General features: G+C 37.8%; 1 long non-coding RNA gene across 1 annotated transcript; it reads left to right on the top strand.

Annotated features, from left to right (window-relative positions):
• Nucleotides 1–4,463: 4,463 nt before the first annotated feature.
• Nucleotides 4,464–26,277, top strand: LOC137648375 (uncharacterized). The gene is made up of 3 exons (XR_011045598.1): nucleotides 4,464–4,586; nucleotides 18,394–18,514; nucleotides 26,059–26,277. It is a non-coding gene; the product is annotated as an uncharacterized lncRNA (long non-coding RNA).
• The last annotated feature ends 645 nt before the right edge of the window (nucleotides 26,278–26,922 follow it).

Genomic DNA, 26,922 nt, shown 5'->3' with positions numbered 1-26,922 from the left:
GAATGCAGAGTTCAAACAAACCACAAACCTCTCATCAACCACCGTGATGCCAGATTTCTTTCATTACGTCATGTGTTTTTTCTACCTTTGGGTTAATTTTCCTTGATATTCATTACGGACTATCAAAGATTACCAATTTAAAAATATAAAATTCAAGAATAGATTACAGGGCACCAGCCACCCGTTGAGATACTACAGCTAGAGAGTTATTGGGTCCTTTGACTGGCCAGACAGTATTATATTGGATTCTTCTCTCTGGTTACTACATATGTTCGTAGTTTATTTTGATGTTAGCTTGAAAAATATACTGACGTAGTTGGAATCTAGATATGATCAAATAAACCTGGATCCTTTAGGGCGAGGAATATTGCAGTGCTCTGAGCTCGTTTGATAAAAGGCAACAGTCCTTACGGAACAACATGTTTCTCATTGATGTTGCATTTCGTTGAATTCTGTTCAGCAGTGATAAGATGCGAATGACCTCAACTGCAGTGTTATGGCCATCGCCGGAGATTTCCTGATTGTCAGATTCAACTCTGAAATGTAGGTCGCGGATAATCACTCTTGGGGAAATAAATGCTTTTCTGATAACGCTCACTCTCTGTAATGCTTTTGCTTTTTTTTTTATCTCTCGTTCTTACCCGCACTAATAATAGAAAGTCCTGTTTAAGCTTGCCATCGCATGTTTCACATTGTTTGAAATTTCTGTGCCGTTGCTGCCCTCAACTGTTTTTATAAAAGCTCCTTATCTTGTTGAATAAAGTCACTTACATTCACCTCGCCTCTCTGTCAGTACCTAACAGCTATGTCGCGCCAATGGGTAAGCCCATGTACCGCACGTGTTTTATACACGTTCCTAAAAAAAGCTATAGCATCACAGTGTATGAGCGTGTGGGAAACAAAGTCGGTACATGACCAAGTTTGTCCCACAGTTTAGATTTGTAGGAACAGTAAAGGAAGATTAAAATGGAATCGCTATCGAAAACTTATAATATATGATTTAAACTAATGTTGGTCAAATTATTGTAATTATAAAGATTACCATCAGGAAGAAATGCATTTAGGGTGAGCTCTGATTTGAGTTATTCATAAATAATTCTTCATGGTTGTGACTTTTAAATGGGCCTGTTCTTTGGTTTGTATTATGTTCGTAGTGAATATTAGTTCTATTTTCTTTTTCTATATTTTTCTATTCTTTTCCTCTGTTTTCTTCCTTCATTTTCTCTATTTTCTATCTTCATTTCCTTTATTTTCTCTCTTCTATTTTTCTATTTTCTTGTCCGTTAAAGAATTCTTTGCAAGTTTTGTGGCCTATTGGTAAATCTCTGCCTGTGGATCGCAGGCTGGGGTTCTAGTCTCGCTCAAACTAGTTAGTTCCTCACCACCCTTGAGCCTTACCCTCCCTGGTCCTTGCTTTGATGAAGAAGGGGCTTGAGAGCTGATCGTATATGGTCAGTCTCTAGGGCATTATCCTGGTTGCTAGGGCAATGTCTCCGTCCTTACCCCTGCCATTCAAGAGCGTACTTTAAACATTTAAACTAATATAGTTGACAAATCATTACAAAGAACTTCTCAACCATATTGATTGTGGTGGTAAAAACATGACAGTAAAAATCTATTTAATCTATTCAATAATTTTGTCACATATACTCAGAGAGAGAGAGAGAGAGAGAGAGAGAGAGCGAGCCATAATTACATATGATTTTGTTGCCATTCAAATTTGCCGTTTAAACGATATTTTATAATGACATATATATAGTTATTGAAAATAACTTTACTGAGGTCAAGGGAATCTAGACAGTTAATTACACATAAAAATTTTAGTTTATATTCGTGGGTTTTCACAGTCTTAGTGTTAACTTTACATACATTTTTGGAGATATAAGATTTGAAATAATAATATTTAATTTTCAATCACCCAAGTCGAATATTATCATATAACGAAGAAGGACTATTAACATATGGAATGAAATTTACACTGCCCAATTTTCGTATAAAATTTTATAGACCTTTTTTAGCATTTGAAAATTTGCATTGATACCTTGACAAGGAGGTTCCACATGACGATGATGGATGGGTCTCTAAACGAGTCATACAAGACATTGCATACAAAGTTTTCCCCACTTTTTTTCTACAAAAAAAAAAAATTATTGAAATCTTGAACAATCTAGGTAAAGACTCAAGTATAATTATAAGTAAATCGGATAAAGGTCATGGAGTTGTAATACTGGAAAAAGCTGATTACGTAAGGAAAATGCAAGATATTTTGAATGATAGGACTAAGTTTAGAGAGTTGGTGTCAGAGGACCCATTAATTCACACTTTAAACTCTCCATCTACACCTTTCTTCTTTTCAAACTAATGCGTCATTTGCTCAACCGAGATTTGGTCGCTCAGAGTCTCGGGAGACCATATCATCCTCTCGTTGGCCTCAAGCCAAGTGGTATTCAGAATTGGTATGTCTTTGTACTTGGCAAATTAGATTTCATATTGGCCCACATTCTTTTGTCTGTACCATGGCCTTCCACTGTCCTGGATTAGAGTTCTCTTGCTTGAGACACGCTGTTCTGTGTTGTTGCTCTTCCTCCTGTATTTGAAGTTTTTTATAGTTTATATAAGAAGGATCTAATTTCATGTTACTGTTCTTGAAATATTTTATTTTCATTGTTTATTCTTCTCTTGTAGTTTATTTCTTTGTTTCCTTTCCTCACTGGCTTATTTTTACCTGTCGGAGCCCATGGGTCTACAGCATCTTACTTTTCCAACTAGGGTTGTAGCCTAGCTTGTAATAATAATAATAATAATAGTATATTGGATACTCTGTCTTATCTCTCTTCTAATACCTTGGTATTAACTAGAATCGAACACAGGCCCATCGCATCGCGAGTTGAGTCGGCTTACGACTGCAATTTGAGAGCGATAGAGCTCGGGAGATACTAATTGTAATGGAATGTGTTGAATGGCCAGACACTAGCCTAAAAGTGGCTGCTTATATAACTGATTTGTGTTTGCTGCTTGCACCAGAATCCTAAGGTTAGTTGGAAGGAGGTTGTTTGTGTGTTTGTTTGTGAACAGCTTCCTGGTCAAAATTTTATTCGCAGAGTAATGAAATTTGCAGGTATTAACTTTTATGTAAAAAGCTGGATGAGATTAAATTTTGGAAGGTCAGGGTCAAAGGTCAAGGTCACAGTCAAGCAAAATGTCCAATTCACGTAATCAGCCATAAGTTTGGACATCGTTATCGCACACACACTTCAAACTTGGTTCATATATAAGTGTATGAAAATCCACGTCAATCAATACATGTTATGGTCAAAGGTCAAGATCAAGGTCGAGCAAAAGGTCGAGAAATAAGCTCCCGAGGCGATATATATATGAAACTCCTATCTTAATTTTTCTTCAAGTCCCAATCTGTGCATTTCCTTGTCTCTCTTCGAAGTCTTCTCCTTGGGAATATCTTCTCTTTCTTTCCCACACTTTCTCTAAGAGCTGCCAACCATCGCCTTATAGCTTATTCGTACATTCTTCTTTATAAAGATCAATGAAATATTAAATGTCGACAGCACACCTCATGCAGTACACTGTAGGCTTTCCCTAAAGGGTCTATGCAACGTGTCCCTGATATGAGAGAGAGAGAGAGAGAGAGTTTGATACTGAACAATAGGCCTACTAGGTTGGTTTGCTCTGAGGGATCAGACAAAAATCTCCCACCATCACCAATTCGCAGTGGCCAACGTGGTAATGAAAACTGGCCAAACCCCAACATGGATAAGGACATGTCTGAGGCCTTTGTCCTGTAGTTTATATATATATATATATATATATATATATATATATATATATATATATATATATATATATATATATATATATATATAATTTGTACATGGATTATTTAATTTTTGATATTATCATTGAGAGAAATTATTAATATTTTGTCATTCATCTTAATTTATGTTTTCCTATCTCATGCTTATATTCTTATTTCCTTTCCTCACTGGGCTATTTTTCCCTCTTGCAGCCCTTTGGCTTATAGCATCCTGCCTTTCCAACTTGGGTTGTAGCTCATCTAATAATAATAATAATAATAATAATAATAATAATAATATTCAAAGTTGTTATTATTGGTAAAATATATTAATGAAATTATTTTCTTCACATTTGTTGGCTCAAAAAAAAAGCTTAAGTTATTACAGAAAATGACTCTCTTTGGAAGAACCAACCACCTTGTTTGCTTGTTAGCCAAGAAGGCCTTCCAATTCTCCAATTCAACTGTTTATTATACTAAATTTTACTTTTTATTCAATTTCCAATTTAGCATATTAATTTACATAAATTTAGTATTTATTTATGTGAAATACATTACTGTATATTTTGCTTTGCAAATACACTGAATGAAAGTTGACTGAAAGACCCCCAGCCAATTGGAAAACAGCTTCTAAGCATCTTAGCCAAAGAATGAATGTTTAAGCCAATGAGAGACTGGCTTACAAAGGGCTTCTGTTGGAGGCCTCTGATTGGCTGAGGGAATATACAATGGTTTTCAGAGCATTTCCCTACGAGCCGTGAAGGAGTTAAGATCAAAGGTCAGTTGAGTGGTGGATTTAGAAATTGAATTTACATATATATTAATTGGTAGGATTTTGCAATTATGAAATCTATTGGAAAAATGGACATTTTATATGTTAATAATAAGACGTTGGTTTGATTAAAATTTAAGAAATATGATGAAAATTGGCCAGACACCAGACATGAATGATGTCATGTCTGAAGCCTTTGTCCGGTTGTGGACTAGAAATGGCTGCATTTGATTATATATATATATATATATATATATATATATATATATATATATATATATATAGTTGCTTTTTCTAGTCCAGTGCAGGACAAAGACATCAGACATATCCTCATTCATGTCTGGGGTTTGGCCATTTTTCATCATCATGCTGGCCAGTGCTCATTAATGGTAGGAGATTTTGTCTTCGCTCAGAACAAACCAACCTAGTATAGGTGCCCCTGACTAGTACATCTTTGCTGCTCATGGCGATACGCAAACCCTTTCACCACGTTAAGGTTTCTCAGAAAGGATTGCTTCGATTATATGTCTGTGTAAAGTCATTGAAAGATCGTAACCTATTTTATGAGGTCATGAACACGATATGTACATTTTATTAGCGTTATATATATATATTATATATATATATATATATATATATATATATAATATATATATATATATATATATATATATATATATAAATATATATATATATATATATATATAAAATATATATATATATATATATATATATATATATATATATATATATATATATATATATATATATATATATATATATATATTTATATATATATATATCACCGGTAGTTGAGGGATTGAGTAACTACCTGTCATTAAGGTGTGACTGACAGGTGAGAGAGTTGATGGTTGGACCAAGTGGACCACGAAATTTGTCTTTTTATCCACGATTAATGTTGGTCAGAGTTGAAGTTATTTATTTTGTTTTGCCTTTTTCGGTAATTGTGTAGGAGACCTCCGCGCTCGATTTAAAAGTTTCTAAAAGTAGAAAACGAAAGAAAACAGTAAATTAGAGCTACAGTTACCTTGAAACTGAGATAATCCTCCTACAACCACCTAACTCTTACACAGAAAATGTAAGCATAAACCTACTACTACAATTATGGGGGACCCCTGTGGGAAGCGGGGTTTTTGGATGGGGGGAGGAGGAGAAAAGTGATTTTTCGGGGCACTACCGAACCTAATACAACTACCTACCCTACCCTGGGGGCCATGTACCCCTACCTAGGCCTACCGGGGGGGGGGAGGGCTCCGCCCCCCCCTGCGACCCCCCCTTAAGGCCACAGTAATTTTCAGGGCACCACCGAACCTAAGACATCCACCTAACCTAGCCTATGGGGCCCTGTACCCCTACCTAGGCCTACCGGGGGGGGGGGGGGTCATAGTGCACTAGTTTGTCTGCGGATTATAGTGGTTACAGGGCTCATTTGAGCAAAAATAAGACACAGTCAACAATAACAACAGACTTAGAAAATTCAGGGAAGACAAGAGTAGCGTGAGTTTGATCGTCGATATTTCGACTATTAATGAGGTTACACAACGTTAACGTAAACTGCAAACTACCACATACCTTACTGTTATGGTGTAGGTGGAAATTTGTTGTAATCTATACGGCACACATTTTCACAATTAGGGCACCTTTTCTCTGCCAAAATCAAACCATGACGTTGAGCAAATGCAATTAGCAAATCAACTTTCCCTGAATAATGTACACAAAAATCCCCATAAGAAATAAAGCAATTGTCACAAGTGACACAGTCGGAACGGGATGAAGGTCCTGCTAATTGCTCCATACTTCACGGCAAAATGAGCTTTTCAGTTTGAAGGGAGATCCGAGACGTGCAAAAATATTCCTCCGCGGAACTTCACGTAAACTGTGGTAACTGGTGGAAAAATAGCAGGGATAAGTGAAGTAATAAGTGTCAGCATTGGCTAGATTTGTAAAAACCGCCATGATTGGTTTTCAAACAGTGTGACGTCAAGAAAACACCTGTTATTGGTTAGAATAGCATTGAGAACTAGTCTGCCATACGCAGTAAGGCGGTGAAACAGCTCATTTTAGCCAAGACATCACACAGTAAACAAAAACAAACACTTAGAAAAAATCCAAGTGAAACATAACTATACACACGAATATCTTCGTTAAATAGAAGCTGCTCATATATTGACTATTATATAAGCGTTCTATATGATATAATAGTGAATTGTAGGTGTTTAAATTCTTCAAGATCTTCCGCGGAGCTCTCCTACACATTTACCCCTTTTTCAATTGTATAATCTTTTTATGCTAATTATAATAATTAATCGGACTTGATTTATAAATACAGCGAACTGATATGTCCATTTCTTATGTATTTAATTTATACATTACTGGTGTATTTTTAAATATTAAACTTAGCCGGTGAATATATAATAACTGACGTCTCCGACGGCCCGACAGATTCCAAAAACTCGCGAGTGATCGCCATGAAGGTTGCGGGTGTGCCCACCAGCGCCGACTATCGGCCAGATACCGCATATACTTGTCAACCACTCCAGTTCTTCTCTGTCGGTCTTGCCGACAAGTTGGTTCTGCTCGCTTTAGACCTCGAGTTTTCTACCGAATTGGTGAAGTACTTTGTTTTGGTTGTTTTATTGGCTTTCGCTGTGTTGGTGTGTTTCTTCAATAAAACTCTTGAAACCCTTTTTTTGGCTGGTGTTTCTTGTTGATGAATTTGGCTTTGACTTGGATTTTCTCTGGTTGTTCAAAATGGCTGACCCTTCTCCTGTATATCGCAAGTGTGCGAGGGATTGTAACAAACGTCTTCCCAAAGCCTCTATCGACCCTCATACTGTTTGTTCTAATTGCCGGGGTAAATCCTGCCAATTAGGAGATCGGTGTGAGGAGTGCGTGGTCTTGTCGGAATTTGAATGGCTTGAGTATGAAAAATATACTCGTAAGCTCGAAAGAGATAGGGTGAGGAGAAGCTCATCTAGATGTTTGGAATTTTCCTCCTCCCATGCCCCTGAACCTAATCCTTCCCCTGTAGTGGTTGTTCCTGAACCCCCCCTGCTAGCACTCATGAACCGTCTATGCGGGATATGTTTTTAGCGATTCAAGCTTTAGGCGAAAAGGTTGAGTCCTTAGCCTCGGACAGAAACCAACTTATGTCAGATGTTAAGTTGTTGAAGTGTCAGAGTGGTAAAGCAGAAAATATAAGTGATAAAGTGAAAAGTACGCAAAATGTGTTTAGTGTTGCGACCGAGGGTTCGTCTGTTCGTGCTTGTCGCTCCCCTAGTCCGAGACCTCTTTCAGGCTCCCCTGCACCAGGGAGAAGTAATGTCGTAGGACTTAAGGGGGCGAGAGGTGTAAACCAGCGTACAGACGTTCCCTCTTTGGTATCAGACGTTTCTCGTCAAGAACGTCCTTACCATAAGACGGGTGAGACCAAGTTCTCCTCGTCCTCCGAAGACTTGTCGCATAAGAAACCTTGGCGCAAGGTATCTAGGCCCTTAAAGCGAAAGTCAGTCCCTTCAGGACAGGTCCAGCGTCCTGGCTGTAGCCATTGGGGCAGCTCTGACCACTTGCAGTCATCGGATGACTGTTCGCCTGTTAAGCGAAAGCGTGACACGGAGTCCGAGGGTCTCGGTAGAGGCAATGTTTTGCCAGCGCAGACGTTACCGACGTCACGGCCCGTTCCGACTCCCGTTGACCCGAAGTGGATTGTCCTGCGGGACATGCAGTCTAAGCTTGCCTCCCTTATGGAAGATTATGACCATGAACAGGTTCACGATGATCCTTTGCTTGCGGTTCGCCAGTGCGATGAACGTGACTCTGGCCTTCAGCCGCCTAAACGAGTGTTTTCTCGTCCGTTTGACGTTAGTGCTAACGTTTCTAGTGCTTTGAAACGCGATGCTAGTCGTGTTCCTCGTCATTCACGACAGTCACGTGACGTGGAACCCCCTTGCTACAGTCTCGGACTGACGTTCAGCAGCTGCCACCGCAGCCCTGCACTGACGTTCGCCGACCGACTCCGTTGCCTCGACGTGCCATTGAGCGTCTGTCACCGCAGTCGGAAGTTGTTTTGCCTGCTCAGACCCTGCAGTCAATGCAGTCTCGACGTGATGTCAAACGACAATCAACTTCAGCTGTTGTTGTTTGTCAGTCACAAGACTTTCAGTCCTTACAGCAGCGGCGTGACGTCGTTTCCTCAGCTGCTGCTGCCGCTCCGTTGCTTGTTGACATTGCCTGTCAAGCGTTGCCTCCTCGGCATGTCTCTCCATATCACGAGACTCGGCAGTTTTCGGATGAAGTTCCGTCGGATGAGGAAGTCGCTGACCCCCTTCCAACTGATATGCCTTTGGGGACTTTTTCGGATGGAGAGGAGCCTAAAGTTGCTCAGCCCTCTCTTGATTTTAAAAAGATCATGCTGATTTTTAAGGAACTGTTTCCTGACCATTTTGTGACTGCTGCTCCTCGTTCGCCTCCATCAGAGTTTACGCTGGGCCTAGCTGCTTCGACGCCGTCGTTTACTAAGCTAGTGCTCTCTCGCTCTTCTGAGAGAGCTTTGCGTTTACTAGGCGACTGGTTGATGACCAGGTGGAGTTTGGGGAAGACAGCCTTTGCTTTTCCCCCTTTTAAACTGGCTTCTCGAGCGAGCGTCTGGTATGACACGGGAGAAGTTCTCGGCTTGGGAGTACCTGCCTCTGCCCAGGGAGACTTCTCAAGCCTCGTAGACTCTCCCCGTCGTCTGGCCATGAGATGCTCAAAAGTTTGCTGGTCCTCTTCGGACCTTGATCATCTCCTCAAAGGGATTTATAGGGCCTTTGAAGTTTTTAACTTCTTGGATTGGTCGCTGGGAGCCTTGAGCAGGAAGATCTCTTCGGCCGACCGTGATGTATCTGTGCAAATTATGTCCTGCATGGACAAAGCTATCCGTGATGGCTCTAATGAACTCGCTGCTACGTTTACGGCAGGAGTCCTTAAGAAGAGGGAGACTCTTTGTTCGTTCCTGTCTGCAGGAGTAACTCCCTGTCAAAGGTCAGAGCTACTCTCTGCGCCGTTGTTGTCTGCCTTGTTCCCACACCAGTTGATTAAGGATATCGCAGCGTCTCTGGTACAAAAGGATACCCATGACTTGATGTCTACGTCAGCGCGTAAGGCTGCTGCTTCATCCTCTTATGTCGTTAGACCTAAGTTCGATACTCCAGCCACGAGATTTATCCCGCCTTTTCGTGGCAGAGCTCCCAGTAAGGGAGGCGCTCGTGCCGATAGTAAGAGAGGTAAGAGGAGAGGATCTAAGTCCTCCCGTGGCAGAGTCTGACTGCCCACGTCCTCAGACAGCGGTAGGGGCCAGATTGAACAACTTCTGGCAGGCCTGGGAGAAGAGGGGTGCAGACCGGGAGTCTGTTTTGTTGCTAAAGGAGGGGTACAAAATTGATTTTGTACGGAGACCTCCTCTAGTAAAAGTCCCTATAGACCTCTCTCCCAGGTATCGAGAGGAGTCAGAGACAGGCATTACATTTGCAGGTGTCTCAGTTGCTAGAGAAGGGTGCGGTGGTGAAAGTCTCGGACCTTCAATCACCGGGGTTTTACAACCGTCTCTTCCTAGTTCCAAAGCATACAGGAGGTTGGAGGCCGGTGCTGGATGTCAGTGCTCTCAACGTTTTTGTTGTCAAAACAAAATTTACGATGGAGACCACCAAATCCGTCCTAGCAGCAGTCAGAGAGGGAGACTGGATGGTCTCTCTCGACCTGCAGGATGCGTACTTCCACATTCCTATACACCCAGATTCTCAACCGTATCTGAGGTTTGTATACAGGAATGTGGTGTACCAATTCCAAGCACTGTGCTTCGGCCTCTGCCCTGCTCCTCTTGTTTTTACGAGGCTCATGAGAAATGTAGCAAAATTTCTACATTTGTCGGGGATTCGAGCCTCCCTGTACCTGGACGACTGGCTGCTCAGAGCGTCGTCCCGTCATCGCTGTCTGCAGGACCTTCAATGGACGTTGGATCTTGCAAAGGAGTTGGGCCTGTTGGTGAACATAGAGAAGTCTCAGCTGACTCCCTCCCAAACGATTCTCTATTTGGGGATGGGGATACAGAGTCTAGCTTTTCGGGCTTTTCCGTCTGCCACCAGGATAGAGCAAGCCTTGCTCAAAGTCTGCCTCATGCTAGAGAAAGACCATTGCTCTGTGAGAAGTTGGATGAGCCTCCTAGGGACGCTATCATCCCTGGAACAGTTTATCTCTCTAGGGAGACTTCACCTTCGCCCTCTCCGGTTCCATTTAGACTCCCATTGGAACAAGAACAATACTTTGGAGGCGGTCTCGATCCCGATGTCCGAACCAGTCAAGACTTGCCTGAGCTGGTGGGATAGCAATATACGTCTTCGAGAGGGTCTGTCCCTGGCAGTCAAGAACCCAAACCACGTGTTATTTTCAGACGCGTCGGCTTTGGGTTGGGGAGCGACTCTGGACGGTCTGGAATGCTCGGGTCTTTGGACAACAGATCAGAGGAGCCTTCACATCAACTGCAAGGAGCTGTTGGCTGTTCACTTATCCCTGACGAGTTTCGAGAGTCTACTTCGAAACAAGGTGGTAGAAGTGAATGCGGACAACACCACAGCCTTGGCGTACATCTCCAAGCAAGGAGGCACTCACTCCCACGCTCTGTTCGTCATCGCAAGGGACCTCCTCATCTGGTCAAAAGATCGAGGCATCTCACTGTTGACGAGGTTCGTCCAAGGGAAATTGAACGTCTTGGCGGACTGTCTCAGTCGGAGAGGTCAGGTGATCCCTACAGAATGGACCCTCCACAAGGATGTGTGCAAGAGTCTTTGGATGACTTGGGGTCAGCCCACCATAGACCTCTTTGCGACCTCGCTGACCAAAAGGCTCCCGACCTATTGCTCTCCAGTCCCATATCCAGAGGCGGCCCACATAGATGCCTTTCTGTTGGACTGGTCTCACATGGACGCTTACGCATTTCCGCCGTTTAACATCATCAACAAGGTGTTGCAGAGGTTCACCTCTCACGAAGGTTGACGTTGGTTGCTCCCCTCTGGCCCGCGAGAGAGTGGTTCACAGAGGTACTTCAATGGCTGGTAGACGTCCCAAGGAGTCTGCCCTTACGGATGGATCTCTTACGGCAGCCTCACGTAAGGAGACTTCATCAAAGCCTCCCCGCGCTTCGTCTAACTGCCTTCAGACTATCGAAAGACTCTCAAGAGCTCGAGGATTTTCGAAGGAGGCAGCCAGAGCGATCGCGAGGGCTAGGAGATCGTCTACTATCAAGGTCTACCAGTCGAAGTGGGAGGTCTTTAGAGAGTGGTGCAAGTCCTCCTCTATTTCCTCTTCCAGTACCTCTGTAGCCCAAATTGCGGACTTTCTCCTGCATCTGAGAAATGTTTGCTCCCTCTCTGCTCCCACCATTAAAGGCTACAGGAGCATGTTGGCGTCTGTTTTCAGACATAGAGGCTTGGATCTGTCAAATAACAAAGATCTCCAAGATCTCCTTAAGTCTTTCGAGACCTCTAAGGAGCGTCGTATGTCAACTCCTCCTTGGAACTTAGACGTGGTCCTACAGTTCCTAATGTCAGACAGGTTTGAGCCATTACATTCAGCCTCCCTGAAGGATCTCACCCTCAAGACACTTTTTTTGGTGAGCTTGGCTTCGGCTAAAAGGGTCAGTGAGATCCATGCTTTTAGTAAGAACATCGGCTTCTCTACGAATAAAGCTATATGTTCTCTTCAACTTGGTTTTTTGGCCAAGAACGAACTGCCGTCTCGTCCTTGGCCTAAATCTTTTGAAATACCTAGTCTGACAGAAATCGTAGGTAACGAAGTTGAAAGAGTGCTGTGCCCCGTTAGAGCTCTTAAGTTTTACTTAGCTCGAACTAAACCAATACGAGGTGGTTCTGAGGCCTTATGGTGCTCCGTTAAGAAGCCCTCATTACCCATGTCTAAAAATGCGTTATCGTACTTTGTTAGACTTTTAATCCGGGAGGCACATTCTCATTTAAATGAGAAAGATCGTTGTTTGCTTAAGGTCAAGACGCACGAAGTGAGAGCAATAGCAACTTCGGTGACTTTTAAGCAAAACAGATCTCTTCGAAGTATTATGGACGCGACCTTTTGGAGGAGCAAGTCAGTGTTCGCTTCATTTTACTTAAAAGACGTCCAGACTCTTTATGAGGACTGCTACACCCTGGGTCCATTCGTTGCAGCGAGTGCAGTAGTGGGTGAGGGTTCTACCACTACATTCCCTTAATCCCAATATCCTTTTAATCTTCTGTTGAAATGTTTTTTAGTCTTGTCTTGGGTTGTACGGAAGACTAGGAAATCTTTCGCAATCTTTTTTGATTTGGCGGGTGGTCAAATGTTGTTTCTTGAGAGCGCCCAGATTAAGGGTATTGATGAGGTCCTGTTATAGGGGTGTTCGTCCTGGATATAACAGCTCCTGGGAGTCTTTCAACATCCTGAGAGGATGGCTGGGCTTCGTGAGGAAAGCGGACTAATGAGGCAGAGTAATCATCAGAGTCAGCTTCCTTACCAGGTACCTATACTTACTTAAGTTGGTTTTTTATGAAATATTTGTCAAAAAACTCTTGAGCATATACGCCTTTATTGTATTAATACTGGTCTCTACCCACCACCATGGGTGTGAATCAGCTATTATATATTCACCGGCTAAGTTTGATATTTAAAAATGATATTTTCCTTATAAAATAAATTTTTGAATATACTTACCCGGTGAATATATAAGATTAAAGGCCCTCCCTTCCTCCCCGATAGAGACCCAGCGGACTAAGAAGAACTGGAGTGGTTGACTAGTATATGTGGTATCTGGCCGATAGTCGGCGCTGGTGGGCACACCCGCAACCTTCATGGCGATCGCTCGCGAGTTTTTGGAATCTGTCGGGCCGTCGGAGACGTCAGCTATTATATATTCACCGGGTAAGTATATTCAAAAATTTATTCTATAAGGAAAATATCATTTTTTTTTTTACTTATTTGTTCTGGTTATTAAATATATATAAATTATTATTCTTGATGTAATTAAATTCGTATTTTAATATAATTGCAATTGATACTGATGGCATTTCTTACGAGTGTAATTTATATTGCTTAAAATTTGCCGTATAGAAAAGCAATAAAAATCCTGGAATAAATGTTGCCAGATATTTATCCTTTTAAAGACGGATATATTGACGTAAAGGAGTGATATTACAGTCACCAACCCGTGAAAGATCATATCAAAGTAAGATAAAATTACGGTCTCCTGTATTTTACCGAAATACGGCTGAGAAATATATATTTTTTAACAGTTTTCAATGAAAATGACATTTTAAGTGTATTGGTATAATTCAAGTCATTATTAAACAGTGCTCTTATAATAATAATAATAATAATAATATTATTATTATTATAACTATTATTAGTTTGAGTTTGAGTTTGAGTTTTCGTATTCGTTTGAGTTTGAGTATTCGTATTCATATTCGTATTCGTTTGAGTTTAAGTGAGTATTCGTATTCGTGAGTTTGAGTTTTCGTATTCGTTTGAGTTTGAGTTTTCGTATTTATTTGAGTTTGAGTTTTCGTATTCGTTTGAGTTTGAGTTTTCGTATTCGTATTCGTTTGAGTTTTCGTATTCGTTTGAGTTTTCGTATTCATATTCGTTTGAGTTTTCGTATTCGTTTGAGTTTGAGTTTGAGTTTTCGTATTCGTTTGAGTTTGAGTTTGAGTTTTCGTATTCGTTCGAGTTCGGGTTAGAGTATTCGTTTTGAGTTTTCGTATTCGTTTGAGTTTAAGCTTTCGTATTTGTTTGAGTTTGAGCTTTCGTATTTGTTTGAGGTTGAGTATTCATATTCGTTTGAGTTTGAGTATTCGTATTCGTTTGAGTTTGAGTATTCGTATTCGTATTCGTTTGAGTTTTCGTATTCGTATTTGTTTGAGTTTTCGTATTAGTATTCGTTTGAGTTTGAGTTTGAGTTTGAGTTTGAGTATTAGTATTCGTTTGAGTTTGAGTTTGAGTTTTCGTATTCGTATTTGTTTGAGTTTGAGTTTTCGTATTCGTTTTCATTTGAGTTTGAGTTTGAGCTTGAGTTTGTTAGGAAAAGCAGGATGCTATAAGGTAAGGGGCTCCAACAGGAAAAATAGCCCAGTGAGGAAAGGAAACAAGGAAAAATAAGTATTTCAAGAACAGTAACAACATTAGAATGAATATTTCCTATATAAACTATAAAAACTTTAACAAGAGGAAGAGAAATAAGATAGAATAGTGTGCCCGAGTGTACCCTTAAGCAAGAGAACTCCAACCCAAGACAGTGGAAGGCCATGGTACTGTCATTAAGTAATTAGATGTGAATATATTAAATCATAAATGGTTTGTTATTAATTTATAGGTGTAATTATAATTTATTAATATACTTATTCATTTAAAGGAAGTTTTGAGCATCTAGGCCTATTTGTAACTTTGATACCAATTATTGGAAAATCTCGATATCTCTCTATTACCGATTCATAGTATTTTTTATATCGTTCGTAAAAAACATTAAATTCCTTTTGGGAAATAACTGTTCGTTTAAAAATGTTTTCAGAGGCAATTATTGTTTTTTACAATCTCGATTTGTTCTCCCAAAATGTCTTGTCTTCATTCGGAAAAAAATATTTTAATATTTGTTTACAAAACAACACTCTCCATATACTGGCAAACTAAGTTTTTGTTTTCCTCTTTTACTGAATGACTCAAAAGTGTCATTATTTGTAAATTGTATATTTTATGTACACTTAAGTAAATACTCTAGTACTAATTTAGTATATATTTTGAATATAAATCAAATATACGCTGGCATCACGAACTTTTGTTTGGTTGACTATGTTGACGATGTCAGTTTAGGTCGTTTATGAAGGAAACCAAGCTAGTTTTTTTTCATAATTCTGTAGTTTTTTTTTGTATATAATCTTTAACCTGTTTCCTGCGTGGCGAATTGTTTTGAATTATGGAAAAGTAATAGAGGAAAACAATAGCTTTGCATAATATGGCAGTATTATGTTAAATTTCGTGGTGCTGAAGAAGTTTTACCTCAGGAGTCGGGTTAAATCCCACAGAATTTGTGGTTGAGTAACTCCTATGTTTTGTGATTAAATCCCCCCAGGTTTTGTGATTGAACCCCTGTAGGATTCATGGTTAAATCCCCAGGAATTCGTGGTTGAATCCCCGTAGGATTCGTGGTTAAATCCCTAAGTATTCGTTGTTAAATCCACGCAGGATTCCTGGTTAAACCCCCTTAGGATTCTTGGCTTAATCCCCCTGGATTCGTGGTTAACTCCTCCCAGAAGTCGGGATAAATCCCAAGGATTTTTGTGTCAATCCCCCTTAAGTTTTTGGGATAAATCCCCCCCACAGGTTTCGGTGATGAATCCTCCAGGATTTTCTGGAAAATAGCCAGGGTTTTGTGATAAATCCCCCACGGAATTGGAGTTGAACCCCTAGGATTCAGGTGTGCATCTTACCTGGGTTGTCTTCATCATCATCATCTACTTAGCACTTCATAGACCTCAGCCATGTAGGCCTGGGTCTTCCAACTCTTCTTGTGCCTTGTGGAGCCCAGCTGAATGTTTAGTGAAGTAATCTCTCCTGGGGAGTGCGAAGAGCATGCCCAAACCAGCTCCATCTACCCTTCATCATGATCTCATCTACACATGGCACTCGAGTAATCTCTCTTATAGTTTCATTTCTAATCCTGTCCTGCCATTTACCTCGCAATATCCTTCTGAGGGATTTGTTCTCAACTCGACTAAATCTGTTGGATATTGTTTCATTGTCATACCATGACTCATGTTCATATTCCTTTGACTTATTTTTTTCCATTTAATTTATTACCTCTGCCAACGATGTTGGAAGGAGTGCTATGTCTTACCCTCTTTTAGTGTGTTTGTTTGTGAACAGCTTCCTGGACACAATTTTAATCGTAGCTTAATGAAACTTGCAGGGATTAATTGTTATGTAAAAAGCTGGAAATTGATTAAATTTTGGAAGGCCAAGGTCAAAGTCAAGCATGATGTCCAATTCACGTAATCAGCCATAAGTTTGGACATCTTTGTCACAGAGACCTCAAACTTGGTTCATATTTGAGTGCACGAAAATCCACGCCAATTAATACATGTTAAGGTCAAAAGTCAAGGTCGAGTCGATGATCAAGGTCAAGCAAAAGGTCAAATTCCGGTCATCAGCCATACGGTCATAATTTTAACCCTAAAGTAATGAAATTTGCAGGGATTCTTAACTTATGTAAAGAGCTGGAAATTATTAAATTTGGGAAGGTTAACGGTCAAGGTCACAGGCAAGCAAAACGACCAAAATCAGTCCAAAAGGTCGAGAACTAAGTTGACCTTTTTGTCTATTAAAGATTTCTACTCTGTTGATATCAATTTCAGTGTTGGTCATGTGACCAATGACCTTTTAAAGAGCTATATTTATCACCCCGTCACCCCCACCATTGTTGCTCACAGTTGGGGTGAGGTTGGGGGTGTCTTTTAACTGGCTGCTCAGAGTAGGGGTGTAAGGCTCTTAGTATTACACAGCGTATTTTCTATATATCCGAATATCCTACTTTTCATATCTTTTGGTTAAATAATTTTGTCATTGAGGACAATATGGAAATAATCATGTAAACGGAACCATTTAAAATGCAACGCCATACACACTTGCTATAGCTCTGTTCATGTTTGCGATTTGACAACAACAGTTTAAAAACGATAATTTATCGAGAATGGTACGAAGTCATCTTAAGTATCGAGCCTGTATTTATCAATAGAGTTTGCAAATTGCTTATTTATTGTCAAATCCACTTTATCGAAGTACTTCGAGAACAAGAAAGTCTTCAGTTGCTTCTTGCAAGCCTTAATATTGTATAGACTCGCAGCCGCATATTTAAAACCTCTAGAGCCCCCCCCCCCACACCCACACACACACACACACACACACACACACACACACACACACACACACACACACACACACACACACAGTAATTTGAAACCATCTGTAACTATTCTCGTGTCAGCACGAGTTGCTGGCTACACAATATGTAGAAATTCTCTTTGATATATTGGACATCCGGTTCTGATAACTAGATGGGCTAATGTACATATTTTAAACTCAATTGCTTTAAAGGCAGCCAGAATAAATCAATTAGTGAATGGGTAATCTCTCTCTCTCTCTCTCTCTCTCTCTCTCTCTCTCTCTCTCTCTCTCTCTCTCTCTCTCTCTCTCTTTTCGTGTTAAAACAACGAACATTTTCCTAATGAAGAAATCAATGATAATGCATATTTAATAAAAATGGGGAAATTAATATATTTCAATAAAGAATCTCACGAAAATTTTAACTAAACGGAGATATTCGTCTTACATTTAAAAAAAAAAAAAAAAAAAAAAGCTTTACATTTTTAATAGTTGCTAAAGATGCTGAAAAGTCTCCCGTGGCATTAAAGGAGTTGTATCTTTTTGCACCAAACGGTAAAGAGTGGTTGCAAGTTTTGAGAGAGAGAGAGAGAGAGAGAGAGAGAGAGAGAGAGAGAGAGAGAGAGAGAGAGAGAGAGATTGGGGGGTGGGGGGTGGGGGGGGGCGCTTAATAGTCATACCTTCATGGAGGAAAGGGGCTAGGTAAAATCATTGTTGATTTGTGAAGCCATTTTCCTCCACACACACACAGCTATTTGTTCATAACATTTCATTGTTACACTTATAAATTGAGTATTAAAAAATCCGTTCTTGGCCCTTTTAACATTTTGATTTGTTCTTTCAGACATTGCTCGACATAACCAGCCTAAATAGGGGAAGGACTATGAAGGGGGCTGGGCGCTGTCTGATCGGTCCTGGAGCCACCTACAGCAGGCATCCGGAAGAGACTGTTCAAAATATACAGAGTAAGTAATTTAAAAACTAAAGATTTAATATAATCTTTTATATTTAGATGGTATCTTTTACTCGTAAATTAATCTATAAACTATCAAAAGACTTGAGGTATACATTATTTAATTCAATATTTTTCTGTGGGAAATTTTTGGTGGAAAAGGATAGTCTCTTTGTTGCATGTGGGTGTGGGAATGGGGGTATGTTTTATATATATATATATATATATATATATATATATATATATATATATATATATATATATATATTATATATATATAATATATATATATATATATATATATATATATATATATATATATATATTTTTTTTTTTTTTTTTGTTAGCTAATAATGTAATCGAATTTCATGTTCCCTTTTTTTTATTACCTCCGCCAATTAAATTGGAAGGAAGTTATGTTTAACCCCCTGTTTGTGGTTGTTTGTTTGTGAACAGATTCCTGGCCACAATTTTAATCGTAGAGTAATGAAACTTGCAGGTATTAACTGATATGTAAAAATTTAGAAATTATTCAGTTTTTTAAGGTCAAGGTCAAAGGTCAAGGTCACGGTCAAGCAAAATGTCCAATTCACGTAATCAGCCATAAGTTTGGACATCGTTGTCACAGAGACTTCAAACTTGGTTCATATATGAGAGTATGAAAATCCACGCCAATTAATAAATGTCAGGGCCAAAGGTCAAGGTCGAGTAATAGGTCATGAAATAAGCTACCGCGGTGAAGGGGTGAGCTCTACTGAGTACCCCTCTAGTATTAACACTGCGAACAGACTCTATCAATTACTTGAACCAACTTGAATAGTATGAATATCTTCCTTTAATTTCTTCACTGGAGTGAGTCTGATCAACCTTGCCCAAATTTTTCTTAGTCTATAGGTTTAGTAACTGTTCAGTATCAAAATTTGTTATATATTTTATTTTATTTCATAAAATAACATCTTTATTTGATCACGTGTTCACAGAATATTGTATTTACACCTGAACTGTTTCTTTTTCACTTTGTTTTAAGCAAAACTTTCGAAAGTTTATTTGTGTGTGAGTATATATATATATATATATATATATATATATATATATATATATATATATATATATATATATATATATATATATATACATATATATATATATGGATAAATCTCAACACAACATCGTGTTCAATTAGAAATAAATTTCTACCTCATACTTGGGATCGAACGCTAGCCCCTTTCATTAGAAGGGGCTAGCGTTCGATCCCAAGTATGAGATAGAAATTTATATATATATATATATATATATATATATATATATATATATATATATATAATTATTAAAGGTTTGGGAAGGTTTTTATATTTTATCATTTTAACGGTGTACTGATTGTTTATTTTTTTTTTCTCGTTTATATTTCTTTCATTCCTCACTGGGCTATTTTCCCTGTGGGAGCCCTTGGGCTTATAGCATATCCTTCTTTTCCAATTAGGGTTGCAGCTTAGCTATTTATAAAACTGTGCATTCTGTCATTATCCTGGGTACGTCTGATGAGAGAGAGAGAGAGAGAGAGAGAGAGAGAGAGAGAGAGAGAGAGAGAGAGAGAGAGAGAGAATGTGATTCATCTATAGAATGTGATTCATCTTGATTCAATCTATAAATTTAAAATCTGAAATTAATGGAATTATCATCGGCGATAATAAGGGCGTCCGTAACATAAATGGTCTCTTCACCGACAATCTCCCAATTTTCCCCATATCTCATTTTCTTCCTCCACGCTTTATTGTATCAACTTTTACCATATTTTCTCCATTTTCTTTATATTTTAATATTCATCTTCATAATATAATTCATCTGCATTCAGTTTTATGAATTCGAAATTTGAATTATTTTTGGAATTGTCGTCGGCGAAAAGGCCGTTACCAAAATGGTCTCTTCACCGACAGTATCCCGATTTTCCCCATATCTTATTTTCTTCCTCCACGCTTATTTTTACTATATTTTATTAATTTTCTATATTTTTATGATTAATATACATAATATCATTCATCTGGATGCAATTTATAAATTTATTACCAGAATATTTAATAGAATTTTCTTCGGTGAAAAGGCCGTCGATCCACGATCCGTTAATTTGAAAATCATGACGTCTTAACGTGATATCTTATTAGTTTCATTTATAACTTTAGTACATTTGCAAATCATTATTTATTTCTTATGTTGATTTACATATTTGTGGATAAATTTCCGCCAACTAAGTTGGAAGGATGTTATGTTTTACCACCTGTTTGTGTTTTGTTTGTGTGAACACCTTCCTGGCCACAATTTTAATCGTAGTCTATAGTTTTGAACGACCTTAGAAAGTTTATTCGCTTAATTTATCTCTGTGAGATTTTACTAACAGGAACTTTTAATTACATTAGAATATGCAAATATTCTTGCACTAGTAATAGTCAATTCTTTTGGTATTTTATAAATAGGAAGTGGAAAATTTATCTTAAATGGGCAAATACTGTAGCTTCTACGACTTTCCCTTTATTTAGTCATAAACGTAGAGTAAAAGACTGTCATTTGAATTCCAACAAGGAAAATAGCCCAGTGAGGAAAGGGAATAAGGAAACCACAAGAAAAGTAATTAACAATTAAAAATAAAATATCTTAACAACAGTAACAGTATTAGAATAAATATTTCCTATATAAACTTTAAAAACTTTAACAAAACAAGAGGAAGAGAAATAAGAAGAACAGTGTGCCCGAGTATACCCTCAAGCAAGAGAACTCTAACCCAAGACAGTGGAAGTCCATGGTACAGAGGCCATGGCACTACCCAAGACCAGAGAACAATGGTTTGATTTTGGAGTGTTACTAAATGAAGTCTTATAATCATAAGACACTAATCAGCAGCAGTAGTTGCCATAAGTGTTAATTTAAAAGCCCAAAGCTTTGCTTCATCTTAATCCCTTTGTTTCTTCTGTCACTCACCCCTTATAGGGAGACCATCTCTCACTACGACCCATAGGAACAATGTCGTATTGTAGTCTGTCTTTAGCAGCTGTTGATTCAATTGGGAATTTAAAGGTTTATAGACAAGGGATATTGACATTGCCCCATCAAGCAGGACAATGCTCTAGAGACTGATCATGTATACATATGATCAACGCCCAAGCCCCCTCTCCAAGTTAAGACCAATGAGAGCCAGACAATGACTGCTGATGACTCAGCAGGTAGACCTATAGGCTTCCCCACACCACCATCCTTATCTCAAAAGGATGATGAGGTGACAGAGACCAAAGGAACTAACAAGCTTGAGGCCACCACATTAGATTGGCTTAAAAATGGCCGGGTACATAGCTTATGCTTCATTGCTAAATAGTTTGGCTCGTAATCTCTATAGAACCATGTTGTTATTATCACTAGCTCAATTACTACCCCAGTTGAAAAAGCAAGCTGTTATAAACCCAAGGGCTCCTTACAAAGAAAAATAGCCCAGTGAGGAAATGAAATAAGGACAAACTACAAGAGAAGAAATGAACAATTGATATGAAATATTTTAGTAACATTAACATCGATATAGATTTTTCATATATGCACTACAAACTTTATAAAAAAAAAAAAAAAAAAAAAAACACTGTTCTTGAACAATGCCATAACCTCTGTACCATAGTTTTTCACTCTCTTTGGGTAGAGTTCTCTTGCTTGAGGGTAGACTCTAGCACACTATTTTACCTTATTTCTCTTCCTCTTGTTTTTTAAAGTTTTTATAGGTTATATAGGAAATATTTATCAATACTGTTACTGCCCTTAAAATATTTTTAATTGTTAACTACTATTCTTGTAGTTTCCTTTTTTTCCTTTCCTCACTGGGCTATTTTCCCTGTTGGAGCCACTGGGCTTATAGCATTCTGCATTTCCAACTAGGGTTGTATTTTAGCAAGTAATGATGATAATAAAATGATGGAATAGTGTGCTTGGGGTGCAGTCAGTTCTAATACTGTTTTCAGTCTAGAGTTTAATCTTGATATCGTGATTGAAAAAGCAGAATGCTTAAAGCCCAAGGGCTCCAACAGAAAAAGTAGCCTAGCGCGGAAAGAAAATAGGGTAATATAAAATTCTACACTGAGTTATTAATAAAAACATTATTCTAAATCATGTATATGGCAATCGCAATGAATTGGCAATTGTTCAAAAATAGCAGACACTTTCATCCCAGAATAAAACTACAGGGGTCATTTATAAACATTCAACTTAAATTCAAAATAAGAATAAAAAAATCCTCATTATGAACAGGTAGCCTAGATATTCGGTATAATTTTGGTATATATAACTTCTCCCATGTAACAACAACCCCCCCCTTCTCTATCTCACAACCTAGTGACTTTAAAGTGAACCCTGATTGTGAACGGACAGATATCCAGGCAGGAATCTTAGAAGGATTTTAATATGGTGATGTGCTGGTCATAGAAGAACTAAATTTCACCGAACTTACTTTTTTTTTTATATAAATTTGCATAAAGTTAGTTTTGTTTATTATTTTATTTCAAGATCTTGTTTGCCATTTAGCCTAGCTGTGCACCGATCACTCATCTATTTTTTGTTTATTTCTTGGAATGAAGATGGTTGTCCTACCATTAGTTACACATAAGATTTGTATATTCATGAACATTCATTGTTTATAACTAAGCATTTGAATAAGAGTAAATTAGCCAGAAGTTTTCGTTACTGTAGAGACAGACATCTCAAGTCGTGTCAGGATTGTTGTTGGATAGTGCCATAGGCTTTGTACTATGGTCTTCCACTGTCTTAGGTTAGAGTTCTCTTGCTTGAGGGTACACTCGAGCACACTATTCTATCTTATTTCTCTTCCTCTAGTTTCTTTTTTCTTTAGCTTATATATGAAATATCTATCTTGGTGTTGTCTCTGTTCTTGAAATATTTTATTTTGCTTGTTAGTTACTTCCCTTGTAGTTTCCTTGTTTCCTTTCCTCACTGTGCTATTTTCCCGCTTTTCCTACTGGGGTTGTATCTAAGCAAATAATAATAATAATAATAATAATAATAATAATAATAATTATAATGATAATAATAATAATAATAATAATAATAATAATAATAATAATTATAATGATAATAATAATAATAATAATAATAATAATATAGGAGGTTTTGTGGTTAGTGGAGTAACTTTGTCTAAGCGTTAGGGCATGATAGGTTTAATAATTTGATGCTGCTTTGGTTATAATAACCATCAGTTCAAGGTGTGACACTTCTGTCAATAATGAATGGCAGTGGCAAGGGGCAGTTGGCATTGCCCTATCGAGCAAGACAATGAATGCCCTAGGAAGGCTAGGCAATGGCTGCTGATGACTCAGCAGATAGACCTATAGGCTCCCTCAAACACCCCATACTTATCTGGCAAGGAGGGTGAGATTGCAACGACTAAAGGCACTGAGGAACCCCTGTCTGGCAATCACCAGGCAAGGTCGCTACTACCCTGTTCAATTGGTTTAGATTTTAGCTGACCCTTGGTTTATATTAGAACAGGTATATGGCTTGATGTAGGATACATTAGCAAAAGTATTAATATAACAGTTAGGCGAGAGAATCTGATCCATAGTTTAACCATACAATGAAGCTGAACATCTTAGGATTTAATTCAGTGGATTTGGACAGTCAATATGTAGGGGATCAGACAGAGTCTAGATTGAAAGAGTTTTGTTGTAAAGACGATTGGAGTCATTCTGTGGTTAGATAGAAAATTTGAAACTGGCTTTAAAACTTTCTTTGGTTTTTTTTAGAGTGCTTCATTCATAGGACTATTTTATAGGGATAAGTGGGCAGTTTATGCTCTAAATCTTTGGCTGTTTTCATCATCATCATCTCCTCCTACTTCTCTTGACGCAAAGGGCCTCGGTTAGGTTTCGTCAGTCATCTCTATCTTGAGCTTTTAATTCAATTCTTCTCCATTCATCACCACTACTTCTAGCTTCATAGTCCTCAGCCGTGTAGGTCTGTGTCTTCCAACTCTTTTAGTGCCTTGTGGAGCCCAGTTGAGAGTTTGGTGAAGTAATCCAGTGTTGCCATATACACAGATTAATCTTAAATATACAGGTTTTTCAACATGATTAAGATTTTTCTTATAAAATGAGCAAAATATAGTTTATTAGGAGACAGAACATTTTCCCTAAAAGAAATCCAAATTTCAATTCTTTTGACATTGAAAAAAGATATATTCGGATGATAACCAATAATAATAAAAAATAGGGAAGTGGCGAATATGGGGAAAGGAAGAGTACCCCTGGATACAATCCCGTTTATAGCTCAAAGGCAGGTACTCGGGATAGGAAAGATTAAGGAAACGGAGAAAGAGAAGTACAGGAGAAGAATAAAAGAGGGGCAGACCCTCTTGCGATATTAGGGAATTGGTATTAGCTAAGAAGCTAGTATTTGGATGATATTTAATTCTTTGTAAATGATCTGATATCCTTTGATAATACAACAGTCATTTACGAATTTATAAAACAATATTTGTAAACTAGGACTAGGTAGAAGATCTAAATAGAATGTTAACGACATATCTTTTTAATAAACGTGTGTTACTGTAGGCGATAAAATCACCTTTCAAAGATACTTCGAATTTGTTTACCAAAGTTATCATAGCTGCAACTGATAAACACTTGACTACTCATCAAATTTTTTTCTTAAAGCCAACACTTGTTGTTGGCACGGGCCTTTCCCTTGGTTGGCCAAAAGAGAAGGAAATGGAAAGCATTCAAGGGCCTGGTGACTTTGTTCATTCAAAAACAAAATGCTTAGTTAATCTTGTTACCAGGTGGGAAGGGGCGGGCCTTGGTGGGCTTTCCATTTCCTTCTATTTTTTTTTTTATTGAAAAATTAACTAATTTACACAGTCATGACGCTTTTAATCTCAAATGTTTAACTTCAAACTCATTCTAATGTTCAGAAAAGTCAAAGAAAACAGATTAGCTCAGTATCCCATTTTATGAGATCTGAAATGTTTGTTTTCTATGATTGTCGTTGGTTGAGTTTGTTAGAAAATGGGATTTAAGAATTAGATATAGTTTGTCATTGACTTAGTAGTGTATTCATATTTATACTTAATATTGCTATTGAGTGTATTGAAACCTGTCCTGTGTATGACGAATAATCTCCTACAATAAAAGACATTATCTAATAATATTTTTTTTTCTCAATTCATAATTTAAAAATAACTTTTAACACAAAATAGTCGACTCGGTCTACTATGCTTAAACCCAGAGTTAAAGTAACTAAAACTGAATTTGAGGCTAAAATGAATTATTATAACAAGACTAAAGTTGTCAGGAATGAATATACTTTGAAAATTGGACTGAACAGGAATACCATAGTAAATAGTCTTCATTTTGATAATACAAACATACAAAGAGAGTGTATATTTGTCTCATATCACCAGTGGAAGAATGAACGAACTCTGTACATTGGAAGGGAATAAACCAGTCTTATAATGAACAATTGTGGTTTATAATAGTTTAAAAGCAAGGTTTATACTTCATGAGGTCTCTGGTCTTTCAGAGGAGAGAGAGAATGAAGGCATTTTACTGATACCAGAAGAGGGAGGGGGACGACTGGAGAGAACACTCAGTCATATGAACGTTAGATTAAGGAGAACACTCCAGGTCACTGAATATCTTTGTGCAGTATTTCTTTTTATTTATATTTTTTATTTTGTTCAATATACTCTTTAATATGGTTGTAATGGTTAATGAAAATAAATACATTTTATAAAGTTTTTATTTCTTTTATTCACAATTTTAGTTTCATAAATTATACATTGTAATAAATTTTACAAAATTAGTCAAAGTTTTACTGTATTTTCTGTTTATACATCACTACTGTATCTTCTATTCATACATTACTACTGTATCTTCTGTTCATAAATTTCTACTGTATTATGTAATTTTGATCTGAAAATTCAGCTGTTTTAACAATGAAAAACGCAGAAAAGACATTAACCAAGTAAAGTGCAAAAGAGCCATTCGTAAAATAAAAAACTTTATAGAGGACATCTTAAGACATTCAAGGCTAAGCCATGGATGTTTTTTATGTCTTCTATAATGTCTTTTACTTTACGATTACAAATCTCTTGTACTCTACATGGCAAATGTCTGTTCTGCGTTTTTCATTGTTAAAACAGCTGTATTTCCATATCAAAATGACAAAATACAGTAGAAATTATAAATAGAAGATACAGTAGTAATGTATAAATATAGAATACAGTAATAATGCACAAACAAAAGATATAATAATGTATAAATAGAAAATAGAATAGCAATATATAAAAAGAAGTCATTAGCAATGCACAAGTAGACAATTCAATTGCAATATAAAGACATTACCTATAGCAATTGACACAAGTTGAAATATTATTCAAAACTG

Source organism: Palaemon carinicauda, chromosome 10, assembly GCF_036898095.1.
Source record: "Palaemon carinicauda isolate YSFRI2023 chromosome 10, ASM3689809v2, whole genome shotgun sequence".
Lineage (NCBI taxonomy): Eukaryota > Metazoa > Arthropoda > Malacostraca > Decapoda > Palaemonidae > Palaemon > Palaemon carinicauda.
This window is presented reverse-complemented; position numbering and strand designations above follow the sequence as displayed.